The sequence below is a fragment of the Coturnix japonica genome, chromosome 6 (genome assembly GCF_001577835.2).
Source record: "Coturnix japonica isolate 7356 chromosome 6, Coturnix japonica 2.1, whole genome shotgun sequence".
Lineage (NCBI taxonomy): Eukaryota > Metazoa > Chordata > Aves > Galliformes > Phasianidae > Coturnix > Coturnix japonica.
In genome coordinates, this window is record NC_029521.1 from 10,797,248 (window position 1) to 10,810,517 (window position 13,270).

Consider the following 13,270-nt stretch of genomic DNA (forward strand, 5'->3'; position numbering starts at 1 on the left):
TTTTTAGTTCATATATTTGCTTTTTATAAATATCTGAAAATAACAGTTCAGGCTTCAGAAGCTGTCATTATTCATTGCTTGTACAGTTTTGAAAATTTTAGTAGTTCAAGTGATAATATCTACTGCATAGAGAAGTCACAGAGCAGTAGCTTGTCAACATCTCAGTTCTCTCATGGGATTCAGGATCAGACCAATTAGTCTTCAGCCATCTTCATACCATCTTTCTATATGACCCTTATAGGTACAGATTTCTCTACAACAGTTTCAGTAACATTGTATTCATTGACAACAGATGGTGCTACAAACAAAAAAACCACCTACATTCAACACAGAGTAAAAGCAGTACATTACTGAGTTCCCTGCAGAAGCACCTGGGACAGATTCCCTAACTCCTGTTTGGACTAGGAGAGAAGTAAATTTTGTAACCACATTGCAAGGTGCTTCTTACTATCTTCGGTTTCCTCAACAGGACCCTTCCCATTCTCCTTCTTCTTCCATTGCTCTGTTGCAACATTCTTGAAAGATAGTAGCACAGACTAGCTTGTGGATTGGCCTTAAGGTGAAATGATCCTTCCTTAGAATCATAGTATCACCAGGGTTGGAAAAGACGAAGTTTCCATGTGAAATAACTATTCCATGGCTATGCTGGTGCCTCAAAGCATCACTGTTTCCTCTTTCAGTGCTTCTCTCCATTGATGTTAGGAGTTTTAACTCTTTTTCATTTTATTGTTTTGATAGTGTGATGAATTCAAAGCCAGGCATGACAGTAATGTAAATGATATTAAGTTGAAGAATCTCCTATTCATTTTCTTAGATAGATTCTGAGTTTTTTTTATATTATCTTGATACTAAATACTTAGGTGCTGTAGGCACTTTCCAACTCTACCATATCACTTTTTCACATTTCAACAATAGAAATATGAATAATGTGGTTCAGAATTCACACAGGCTCAGAACAAATTTTTTCAGAGTGTTAGCTGAAACTACAAAGACATTCACATTCTTTAGAATATAGACACATCATCATCAAACTTCAGAAACACAAATTTTGAAAATCCTCCACTATATTTGTGTTTAGATTGACAAATTTCTAGAAATCTGGCCATAATTTACAGTTTAAAAAAAAAAAAAAATTTAAAAAAAAAAAAGCATATACATGTGGTTAGGAAATTGATCCAATCTTTAGAATTACTATGCATCTTACTGCTCTCAATTAACTGGGATTGCAGACTTATTCAGATAATAAAACGTGGATAATAAAATATAGAATTTGCCTAGCTTATGAGGGAATGTGAAATAGCTTCAAAGACCTGTATAATGCTAGGCCACCTATCTATATAGAACAGAACAACTCCCACTTTCTGCAGCCAGTTGGCTAAGATCACTTTTTATATGCTAGGTAGGTTAAAGACACTAAATGAATCTAGAAAATAGCAAGAGACCTCACCAGACTCTGAAGTGATAATGGAGATAAAACAGAGAAAGCCAGCACAGCCTTGGGCTTAGTCCCCCTTCATGCTACTGCTTAAAGCTGTGTACACATATGCTTACAAAGACTCAAAACTTAAATAAGTTACTAAGGAAGAATGGAAGCTCCAATTCAGTGAATACTTGAAATTACCTCCCTGGCTGATTTTTCCAGAATGCTTAATCCCATTCTCAGATGCTCTGCTTACACTTGTCATGCAAAGCAACACAAGGTTACTACTAACAGAGCAGCAAGAGTTTCTCTCAGGATTTGAGTAAATGCTCTGACGCAGAACTGTGCTGATTTTCAGACAACAATTTGACATCTGCTCCATCACGTAAAAATGGGTCTTTAGGAAGACTGTCAATTCATTTTAAAGATCATTTCAAGATCCCATTCCAGACCCTCTTGCTGTAGATTTCACTTCCCCAACTGCTTAACATGCACACTGGAGCCTCCAACACTGAGCCATATAGATTTGTCTTTGTCTTTTGTGTTAATTATTAGCTGCCGCAGAGCTGTCTCTGTGGGTGAACACACACAGAAACAAAGGCGGCAAGGTTGTAAAACCTTTTATCTCTATCAGGGCACATTATTTGATAAGGTGCTAAGCTAATAGCAACGCATGTCAAATTGTGTTTAGACAGATCAGTGCGCTGGGAATTGGAGGTTATATTTGTCTCTGTAAACCAGCACCTGCAGAAGCAGAGAGAAATTCATACCAATATTCGCAATACTGTGTAAACTGTAAATTGTCTCAAAGTGGTTATTTTACAAATGGCTCTAAGAAAATGAACCTCTCATTTCATTTGCCTCATGCCTATCTTTCTGAGCATTCATCATCCTTATTCTCATGAAAAAGTGGAAATAGAGCACTGGACAGTGAGCAATGAAGTATTATGCCAAAATTGCATAGCCTACACCATGAAAAGGGTTTACGAGCACTCAAATGGAGATACTGGCTTTGAGGAAGTCCTAAGTATCTCCCCACAAAACAGGAAAAGGTACTTAAAGCATTCAAAAATGGATAAAATACTCGGGGGGGGGGGGGGAAGAACAACTAGCTCTGTACATGTGTATGATAAAGCTTACAGATGTTTCTATTCTGATTTTCAGTTACTTATCAGTACTGAGGGTAAGGTAGGGTCTGGATAAGACTAGTTAATGGAAAGACAACAATAGCATTGCTTGTCTATGAATGTTAACAGATGATAAAGGCTCAAGGTCAGCCTGCAAAACATCCTGGTGCCCCCATCCTACTGAAGTCTTTGAGTTTTCAGACAGCCTTGTCATCTTTCACATTCAAAGCCAGTTTTGCTCATAAGTACTATATGTGCTGATTACCATTGCTTCTATCAACACCTTGAATACTTTCTATGATGAAGACCACAAGATGTCACAAGGCATTTGTCCAAATGTTGGGTGCTTAATTTCCATAAGCATTATAAACTTGATTATCTCAAAGTCACTGAGATCAATGAATGCTACAACACTGCTAATAGGTTTGTGTAAATGAAGTTCAGAATAATGGAGGCTCAAATAATCTGAATTATCCTGTACACAAAATGTTTAAATTACTTCTCCTTTCTCAACAGCCCCTGTGGTAATACTGAACTGAAATTCTAATGCTTTTAGCAGTTCTATACAAGTGTTTGCAGACACATAATACAGATCATGCAACTACTTTATATGTGGTAGAATACATATTCATCTTAATGTTTGCACAAGTTAACAAACCGTGCTCCAAAAACACCACATAAGCTAAAAAGTCAATAAAACAGAAATTTATTCTTGATCTCTTTTGAAGAGAAAAAACTGTTTATAATACATCTTTCACCTGAGTGGTGGTTCCTAACATTCCTAATATACAACAAAAACCCAGCACATGCAAAAACAGGGCACTTTATCTGCTGTTAATGCAATAATGAGTTTATATCTGACACAAACAAAGCTTACAGAGACATGGAATACCTCTCATTTCCTATGTAACTCTCTTTTCTAGAAGGATTTTTTTTTTTCCCCCCCACAGCTAAGGATCTTTTGAGTTTGAGGGGACCCTTAAGGGACCTTATATAGGCCATATACTTCAATTCACCAGCAATGACCTGGGACACCTGCAGCTAGATTAGGCTGCATAAAGACCAGTACAAACTGATCTCGAGTGTCTCCAGGAATGTGGCATGCACCACCTCTCAGGACATCCTGAACCAGCACATCACCACCTTCATTGCAAAAAACTTCTTGTATCTAATCTAGTTCTCTCCTCTTTTAGTTTGAAACCATTTCCCTTTTTCCTATCACCACAGACTCAAATTAAGATTCTGTACCCTTCTTTCTTTTAGCTCCTCCTTAGATATTGAAAGGCTGCTCTCAGGTCTCCCTGGAGCCTTCTCTACTCCAGGATGAATGGCCCAAGCTCTCTCAGCCTGCCCTCAGAGGGAAGGTGTTCCATCTCTTTGGTCATTTCTGTGGCCCTCCTCTGGACACACTCCAATAGGTCCACATCACTCCTGTACTGAGGATTCCACACCTCGATGCAGTACTCCAGGTGAGGTCTCACTAGCACAGTGTAGAGAGTCAGGATCATCTCCCTCAACCTGCTGGTCACTCCTCTTCTCTTGAAGCTCAGAATACAGTTGGCTTTCTGGGCTGTGTGGGCACATCTGTGGTTCATGTTCAGCTTACCATCCTAACAGAAACTCCAGGCCCTTATCGGCAAGGCTGCACTCTAACCTTACATCCTCTGCTTGTACTGGTAGAGGAGGTTGCCACAACCTAGGTGCAAGACCTTGCACTTAATTTTGCTGAACATCATGAGGAGCTCCTGGGCCCTCTGCTTATACCTGTCTAGATCTCTCTGAATGGCATTCTGTCTCTCAGACATGACCATCACACCACACAGCTTAGTGTCATCCATAATCGTGGTGAGGGTACATTTGATCCTACTGCTGATGTCATTGATGAAGATTATTAAAGAGCAACAATCTCAACACAGACTCCTGAGGGAGCACTAGTTATCACCGGTCTCCATCCAGACACTGAGCTCTTGATCAACACCCTCTGCATATGATCTTGCAACCAGTTCCTCATCTATAGAACAGTCTACTAATCAAATCTATATTTTCCCAGTTTAGAGAGAAGGATGTTACATACAGCCATGTAATGGTGAGGGAAGCAATAACTTTTGCAATAAGTTATCCCTTTCTGACTAAAAGGGCAGAGGAGATACAGATTACTGTACACACAGAAGAAGAATTTTTCTTCTCAACTATCTCCATCACATGACTGGAAAAAAATAGCCTTCCTTGTACTCTCCCATCTTAAAACCAAAGTGATGTGTACTCCTCAGAGACAATACTTGCTTAAATATCAAGTTACCCAACCACCACTTGTTTGTACACCACACACACACACTCTATTTTGAGTACAGTAAAGAGAAAAGGAAAACAATTTGGGGTGTACCATGGTTCCTTCCCATAGAGTATGTTAACCAGCAAATGGGCAGATGGCAGAAGCAAAACATGTGAGATTTACTACACCATTAGAAAACGTTTTTCATCCAAATAAGTTTAAGTGCTTGAACAAGAAATTTAGAATCACTATACTGATTTCAAAGGCTAGGAGAAGCAATACATAAATCAAAAGACATTTCCCATGTGGCCAGTGGCATAATTAAGGATAGGGGAAGCTGAAAAATACAAATTAGAGGTCCCCCTCCCCTGTACTATCTGGAAGCAAACTACTTATCCTTCAAAATAACTCTGAAGTACTTGTTTATTCCTTGCTCCTCCTAAATAGAAAGTTATATTAAGACCATGCTAAATGTTTCCTTCTCAGTCTGCTTTTACTCTAAGGTTGATAAACACGAAGTACAAATACTGAATCAAAACATTAGAGATTATTTCTTCTCAAAATTGATTATAACAACAACACTAGTGTGTGTTATATCATTTAAATATATTTTCCAGTCATGTGGTAATATGCTTGGATAGGGTTCCTTACCCACAAAACACATCTGTAATTCAAAAGAGCAGAATACTCAGCAAGAGGATGCAAATGAGACCACGCAGAGCAACCCTGACAGAGAAACCTCATCCACCCACAAAGATGGGTTATGCATGTCGCATTTTCCAGTCTATTTCTCTTAAACATGTTTTGCACTTTCTACCGCTAAAAATAACTCTGTGGTACATTAAAAAAGGAGTAGCGGCAGAAACCAGTGCATGCTGGCTAACCACTTTCTCTCTCTCCCCACACCACTGCTTTTCCATATTTTTATTTTTTATTTTTAATAAAAAGAGGATACCATTCATCTGTAGTATTTCAGACATTTTTAGTTTTACTACAGCCACTGAACTGCCACAGTAAGCATGAAATTAGCTAAGAGTTCATCTGGTTTTTATGTATAACTGTTTACTGATACCCATATAAGTCTGGACTGGCTCAGAGAATTCTGCCCACTACAGAAGAACTGTGAAAACATACTATAACATAAGAGCACTGGCACTTATACTTCCACACACGCTTCAAGACATGTTTACTCATCACTGTTCAATGAAATGTATTTAGTATGAGTTAGTACACTGAAAATGCAACATGGTAACAGAAGTGAAGAGGGCATTAAAAGAAAGCTGTATGTTTAAAGACAATCTTCTTGGTATAGACCACCTTTAAGCCACTTGAAAAATATGTACTTGATGCTATATGGCAGTTAAATACTATTACTCCTCCAGAATATTCCACAAGAGTAAGTCATATCTACTATAAGCGCCACTCAAAAAAAAAAAAAAAAAAAAGAATAAAATAAAAAATCATCAAGTTAGATCTGAATTTTTTTAATAACAACACAGCTTAGAACAGCTTTGCAAAGTACAAAGTAGTTACTACTCACTGGGAGGGAGGACACATGTATACACCACTACAGACTGTGTACCTTACTTAATGTTTCCTTTAAAAGCCAGAAGAATAATTATCATATAACAATATATTCAAGTACAATGAGATAATAAACACTGCTGTAAGCAAAAGTCACCAAATAGTGCCACCTGGTGCACACTGTTTAGCACTGTCAGCCAACCACCATTCCCAGTTCTGCATTACCTACAATTCTCAAAGTAAAATATAACACAGCCAACCCCCTCATTCAGTTTAGAGACTGAAGAGCTATACAGAGAAGAAAGGAACAAACAAACATATCACATATCACATATCCCTGCAGGAGTTGGTGGGAATATAAAAAGCACATTGTTCCAGTGTTTCTTCTCTTAGCTCCTCTATGATCTGGAAAAGGAGCATCTGCATAAGAATATCATCATACAAATACTGGGGCACGCATGCTAGTGTGAATGGCTTTAAAAATGCCATTTATGGCCAACTCCACAACAAAGGTGAAATATTACTATTCAGTCTCTATCAAGAGCCTTCCTAGAGAGCCTTCACTGTTTCCAAATTAAGTCTCGCCTTAGAAGAGACTGGGATACCTTGGAACAAATTGCACAACCATAACCCTCAAAGCCTAAACTTTCAAGACACTTCTACAGGATTCCAAAACTGATAATATGAAATACCACTGCAAACTCCAAAGTAGGCAGCGTGATAGGGAGCCTTGATTTGAGTTCTCAATTCTGATGAGTAAGACAAATTAGTTGAAGCATTTTAAGATACCTACACAGTGCATCCAATGTCAGTGCTTCCCTGTTTTGAAGTAACCACAACTCAAATGAGAGACAGCAAGATATTTTCAAAGCAGCTGCAATTTCCAAAGATTTTTAAAATCTTTCTGGTGTTTCATATTTCATCTTGTAACTCCTATTTCACTCATATTGCAATGAACAAAACTGTCCATTTGCCAAAATGTGAGCCAAAGTAAATTTTTTGGTCATACACCAGCCCAAAGATAAAGGAATGTTTCTTCACTCCTGTATGTTATATGTCATTATGATAGAATGAATTAACTGAAATTAGCCAAACACACTGAAATTATGCATTGATCTCCCATCTGAACAGAATATCCGTAATTTACTTAACTCCCACAGACTGACCTGCGAAGGTAAGGACAAGATCCTGCCTGTTCACAGCAGCAGATCCCCCAGCATTACTTTGCTCTACAGATCCACCTGCCAGGGACAGAAACATCCCCATTGTGAAATTCCACAGTGTGTGCTGCACACCATTTGATCACCACCTGTATCTCATAGGTAATCACAGTTCCATAGAGGTATGTCAGCCTGGTATGAGTTTAAAAACTGTATGTAAACTACAATTACTAACAGGACTGACTCTATTTTTATGCTACTTCAATAAGAAATTCATCAATTTTCATTTTACATGACTTACAATTTGTATAAACAGTCAAAATACTCATTATTTGTCTTTTCTGAATTACAAAGCTATAGCTTAAAGTATCATGTGAAAGGTTAAAATGTACACATTTTATAAAGGTACAGAAGAAAAACTGTAAGAGAGAAGCATCCATATTAATTTCTTGCACATTTATTATGTAGCATTTTAACAAAAACATTTAAACAAAGTCACTACTCTTCTTCACTGTATACTGACTTAAGACAACATACAAGTGAGCACTCTGGAAGGCCAGATTCTCATATAACCCAAAGGATCCCTTCTTCTGCGCAAAGCCAGACCTCAACTAAATACTCAATTGAAGGCTGTTCTAATCTGCCCTACACAGATTTTCATATTCTGAATATCTAATCTCTAAGATCTTACATAATTTCACCAAGTGAAATTTAAGCCTTCAGTCTTTCCATGTCTTTTGACTCTTTCCAACCTTCCTCTTATGATCAAACATAAAACATCATGTTACCATGACAAAGGCTTGTGTCTATACAGAATTTATCATTTCCACCAACTATCAAAAGCATGCAGCTTAAAGCTTCATTTGTTTTCTCACTCCCTGGCCTACAATCTTTTGGTACCTTCAGTTTGACACTGAGGTCACCCTCCGTCTACCCACCTTGGAAACAGCAATAATAAAATTGAGTATTTAAAGACAAAAAGGCTTTCTGCAGTGCATATGAGAGAGTGAAATTGTTTGGGTTTATTAAACAGTTATACTTAGATGAAAAGGCTAAGTGGGCGGAATCAGTAGGTTGCACTGAATCTATACTGGACAACTGGACTTCAGAGAAGAATTTCCATATGACAGTAAACATGGCAAATTCCATTCAAACAAAATGCCACTAACTAAAGTAAATCAGCAGGGGTCTCTCCTCACTATTACAAGCCCCCAAAGACTCCCTCACCATAGAGTGATCTGGAAAAATTGACACTTAACCCCTTCTTATAAAATCATGTCAGATACCTCAGAGTCAGAATAGGACTTGGCTAGTCTGAAAGTCCTACAGCTGTATGTTATCCACGTTGCTACTATATTTGCACCTCTTCCAAGAATATACATTCATCAACAGAAAGTAAATAAAGACTATTGGATGCTGCCAAGTGAAAACTTTAGGAAAATACTACCTTATTCGCAGCATAACAACAAGATTAGTGGGGATAAACAAGTAGAAATATCACTTGAGACTCTATCAAATGAGGTGTATTTAGTTGATGCAAAAAAGTCCAAGTGTTAATATACAAGTCTTAAGTAAAGCATCACTTCGAATACTATGGACAGTCCTGGTCTTGTGTATGCAAGAACTATGAATTTAAATGAGAATTAATTTGTAGAGGACCCACTGCAGTGCTTAGAGAACTTGAGTGTCTGCAGAGATATTGAGAGGACAGCTTATATTGGTAGCAAAATGAATGCTGGGAGAGGATATATGACTACAGAAATATGTTTAGGAATAAATATATCAAGGAGGGATAAAAACTTCTTAAGACAGATTAAGGATCAAACAACTATGCTTTAGTCATGAATATTATTGTAACTAATCCTGCAGAAGGACTCTTTCAGAGTAGCTGGTATAAAGAACCTGAGGTTGATTTGAGCTCAAGCTCAATATATACATCTAAGAGACTGACTGACAGCTCAGGAGAGTTTAAAAAGGAAAAAAAAAAAAAAAAAAAAAAAACCACATTGATATTTGAACCCATGTGTCCAATGAGGTTTTTTGTGCAGAGAGCCATGAAAGATCATGGTTTCTTTTGTTATACTTGCACTCAAATCCTGTTCTTCAGGACATATTTCACTGGCTACCTACAGAAACCTGGAAAGAATGCACTTTTCCTAGAAATAAAATTATGCATTAATGAGTTAAAAAAAAAATACAAGGAGAAAGCATCTTTTTCCTATGAACAAATGGAAATTCTGTGCATTTAGAGAAAGAATTTGGATGCTAGACCATTTATTGATGGTAGCATTCAGAAGATATATCACAGAATCATAGGGTTTGGAAGAGTCCAACACCCCTGCCAAAGCAGGTTCCCTACACCAGGTCACACAGGTGGACATTCAGGCAGGTCTTGAATACCTCCACAGAAAGAGACTCCACGAGTCCCCTGGGCAACCTGTTCTAGTGCTCTGTCATCCTCACCATAAAGAAGTTCTTGCACACATACATGCAGAACTTCCTACGCTCCAGTTTCTGGCCGTTTCCCCTTGTCCTGTCTCCACACACTGCTCAAAAGAGTCTGGCCTCACCACTATGGCCCCCACACCTCAGATATTTATAAACCTGGATTAGATCCTCTCTCAGTTGTCTTCTCTCAAGGCTAAACAAACCCAGTTTGCTAAGCCTTTCTTCACAGGGGAAAGAGAAGAGAAGGCCCTTCACCATCTTTGTGGCCCTCAATTGAATTCTCTCCAAGAGATTTGTCTTTTTTGTACTGGGGAGCCTAGAATGGGACACAGAACTCCAGATGAGGACTTACCAGGGCAGAGTAGAGGGGGAGGATCACCTCCCTCGACCTACTGGTCACGCTCTTTTTAATGCACCCCAGTATGCCATTGGCCTTTTTGGCCACGAGGGCGCACTGCTGGCTCATAGCCAACCTGTCATCCACCAGGAGGCCCAGGTCCCTCACTGCAGAGCTCCTCTCCAGCAGGTCATCCCCCAACCTGTACTGGTGCATGCATTTATTCTTCTCTACGCTTGCCTTTGTTAAACCTCATCCAGTTTCTTACCACCCAGCTCTCCAGCATGTCCAGGTCTCACTGAAGGGCAGCACAGCCTTCAGGCATGTCAGCCAATCCTCAGAACTTCATATAATCAGCAAACTTGCTGAAGGTGGCCACTGCCACCTCATCAAGGTCATAAAAGAAGATGCTGAACAAGACCAGACCAAGTTTCTTGCAGCAGAAAACTATAAGTCTGTGTCCCAACCTCTACCCCTATGATTTTTTTGTGCTGTGCTTCTTTCTATCTGAGCCAAGCTGCTACAAGAGACATAGTTTTGAAATCCTGTAAATCTACAATTAGTAACTGACAGAAGAGATGCACAATCAACTGCAGTAAATTAACCATTTAAGCCATAAATCACAATTATATTTCTCACTAAGTGTAATTGTTAAAACTGTTTATCTTAATAGTAAACAGCAGTTCAAAGAAATCAACCCTCCTCTCCACTACCAGCACTTCAATGAGGTATGAGAAGGGGCGGATCCTGGCTCCAGAATCGTTGCATACACCTGAGCTCCCCTGGGTTGACCCTGCCTTCCCACCAGGTGCTCAATCACAGGTGCAAGCCATGACTTGCATTTCCACTACACAGAGATACTAAACTGAAGCTTACTTGCTGCAGTAAAGCTATTAGTCATTTTTAATTTTAACTTCTCTCTTCAGAAAATACTCACAACTGGCTGCCAGTAGCTACTATGAGGGAAGACACACTCTATATAAGCCCAAATTATCAAATGTGGAGGAAGTGTTTGACGTTATTTGGTGGGTTTTGAGAAGTGTAGGCTTCTTTGCTGTTTTATTTCTTTTTCTAAATGTGCAGTAATAACATAAACTGTATCTGGGAAAATATACTTGTAAAAACACCTCCCACCAAAATCCAAGGGCATTTTTTCAGCTTCTAAGAAATGAATATTCAGAAAGCACGTTCATTTCTTTAGATTCCACCTTTCATGTACATGATCATGACTCATTCCTAGAAGAGGAAGGCAGTGGATTCAAGGTAATACTAGTTTGGCTACTATTTCCTGACTTTGCTCTGTCTTCCTACCTGTTTTATGACTAAGACACCCACCTGGACAATGCTAATGGCAAATTAAGTACACAGAGAAACGTATGGATCCAGATATTAGAAGAACGTCAGAAGAGAATTCAGTAGTGATTAAAATAATAACCATACAATACATAGATTTCTGTTCAAGAAAGATATAGCCATCAGAGGACACCCACTAGAAACTGCATAACTTAACAGCTTGGACATTTGCCCCTTTTTCAGTCAGACAGAAAAGGTTTGTCAGGTCCCCTAATGAGTCTCCTCTGGAGTGTCTGGCAGCAATGCAGAGTGCCTTCTTCAGAAGAAAGTAATACATCATCTATGCTGCTCCAAACCTTCTACACAGCTTGCATTGCTGGGCACACCACATGGATTCCCAGGGGGCTACAGTGCCCAAATTCACAGTCATCTTACTATGAGGTTTAAATCCCTTGCATAGGAACACACAAAATAAGGCATTCAATAACTCATTTGTGATAGAGCTACATCTTCACTGTGGAACCTTAACTTCCCATTTAATGAGTAGTTTCAGAAGAACATTCTTACCAGTAACTTTATACAGCGTAATTTCAGGAAAAAGGGCAGAACATTTTTGACAACGCGGCACAGTTTTATCTCCCAGAGCAGCAGTTCAGGTTTCTTTGCCCATAGCTTTTTGCCTTACAGAAACTGAAAATCACAATACCTAAGCACATCACTTTCCCAGAAGATATTTCTTAAATTGATGTTTTAGATATTACAAGACTATCCTCATTCCATATGGATATTTAAGTGTTAGGTCTGATCCATAAAGTTTAGACAAATTTTAATGCAGACTTCATTTTAATATCCATCAGGGTCCCCTTTATTACAGTAATCCTAATTACTGTCTGTTTGAGGCATAGAATGTTGACTAAAGAAGTTGCTCCTTTTGGCAAGAGCTTTGAGAACTGCAAATATAACATCTCCTCAAAAGAAATTGAATGTTTTGTCTTCTAGCACAAAAATTACAACATTACTAATAAATTTTATTTCATAAAATGTTAACAGAGGTAAAAACAGACATCTAGCAAAAGATCTCTTCTCACAACAGCATATCCATATAAAACAGCACACAAGCAAAACATGGGAAAAGCATACAATACCTTCATAGTCCCCACATCAGCACTGAGAAATGAAGAATTAGAACATATTATAGTATGATCAGTACTGAATTTTTTATTATAACACAAAAAGAATAAAGCATAGGTTAAAGAAAAAGAAAAAAAGAAAGAAAACCCAACATTTCAGAGATGTTCTAACTTAATTTTGGACTGTGTAGCAATTGGGCAGATCAATGTGATAGGAGGATCAGCACGATAGAAAGATTACTGTAAGAAAATGGAAGAATATTGCTTACCCAAATCAGAAGATTCCAGATTCACGAGGGATAGTTCCACCAGGGAGGGATCTCCAGAAAGCAATTCTTCCCCAGGTGCAGTAAGCCCTTAAATGGAGTCTGAGAGGTGCAGCCAGGCTCCACCCCATCTGGTCACACAGCTAAATTGCCCTCACCTGTGATCCTAGTGCTTACTGAGTTTTTCCCCCAGGTGTTCAATCAGTGCTTCAGGTCATGACTCAACAGTTTCCATACAGGTGGTCTTCCACTTCTTAATACATAAGGACATTAGTAGGAACTGGTAAGAAGGA

At 38.6% G+C, this 13,270-nt stretch overlaps 1 long non-coding RNA gene across 1 annotated transcript in view; it reads right to left on the bottom strand.

Moving 5' to 3' along the window:
- LOC107315791 overlaps window positions 1-13,034 on the bottom strand; it is a 45,285-nt gene extending 32,251 nt beyond the window's left edge. Inside the window, exon 1 of the long non-coding RNA XR_001556059.1 lies at window positions 12,981-13,034. This is a non-coding gene — a long non-coding RNA (uncharacterized LOC107315791). The remainder of the gene's footprint in view (window positions 1-12,980) is intronic.
- Between the last annotated feature and the right edge of the window lie 236 nt (window positions 13,035-13,270).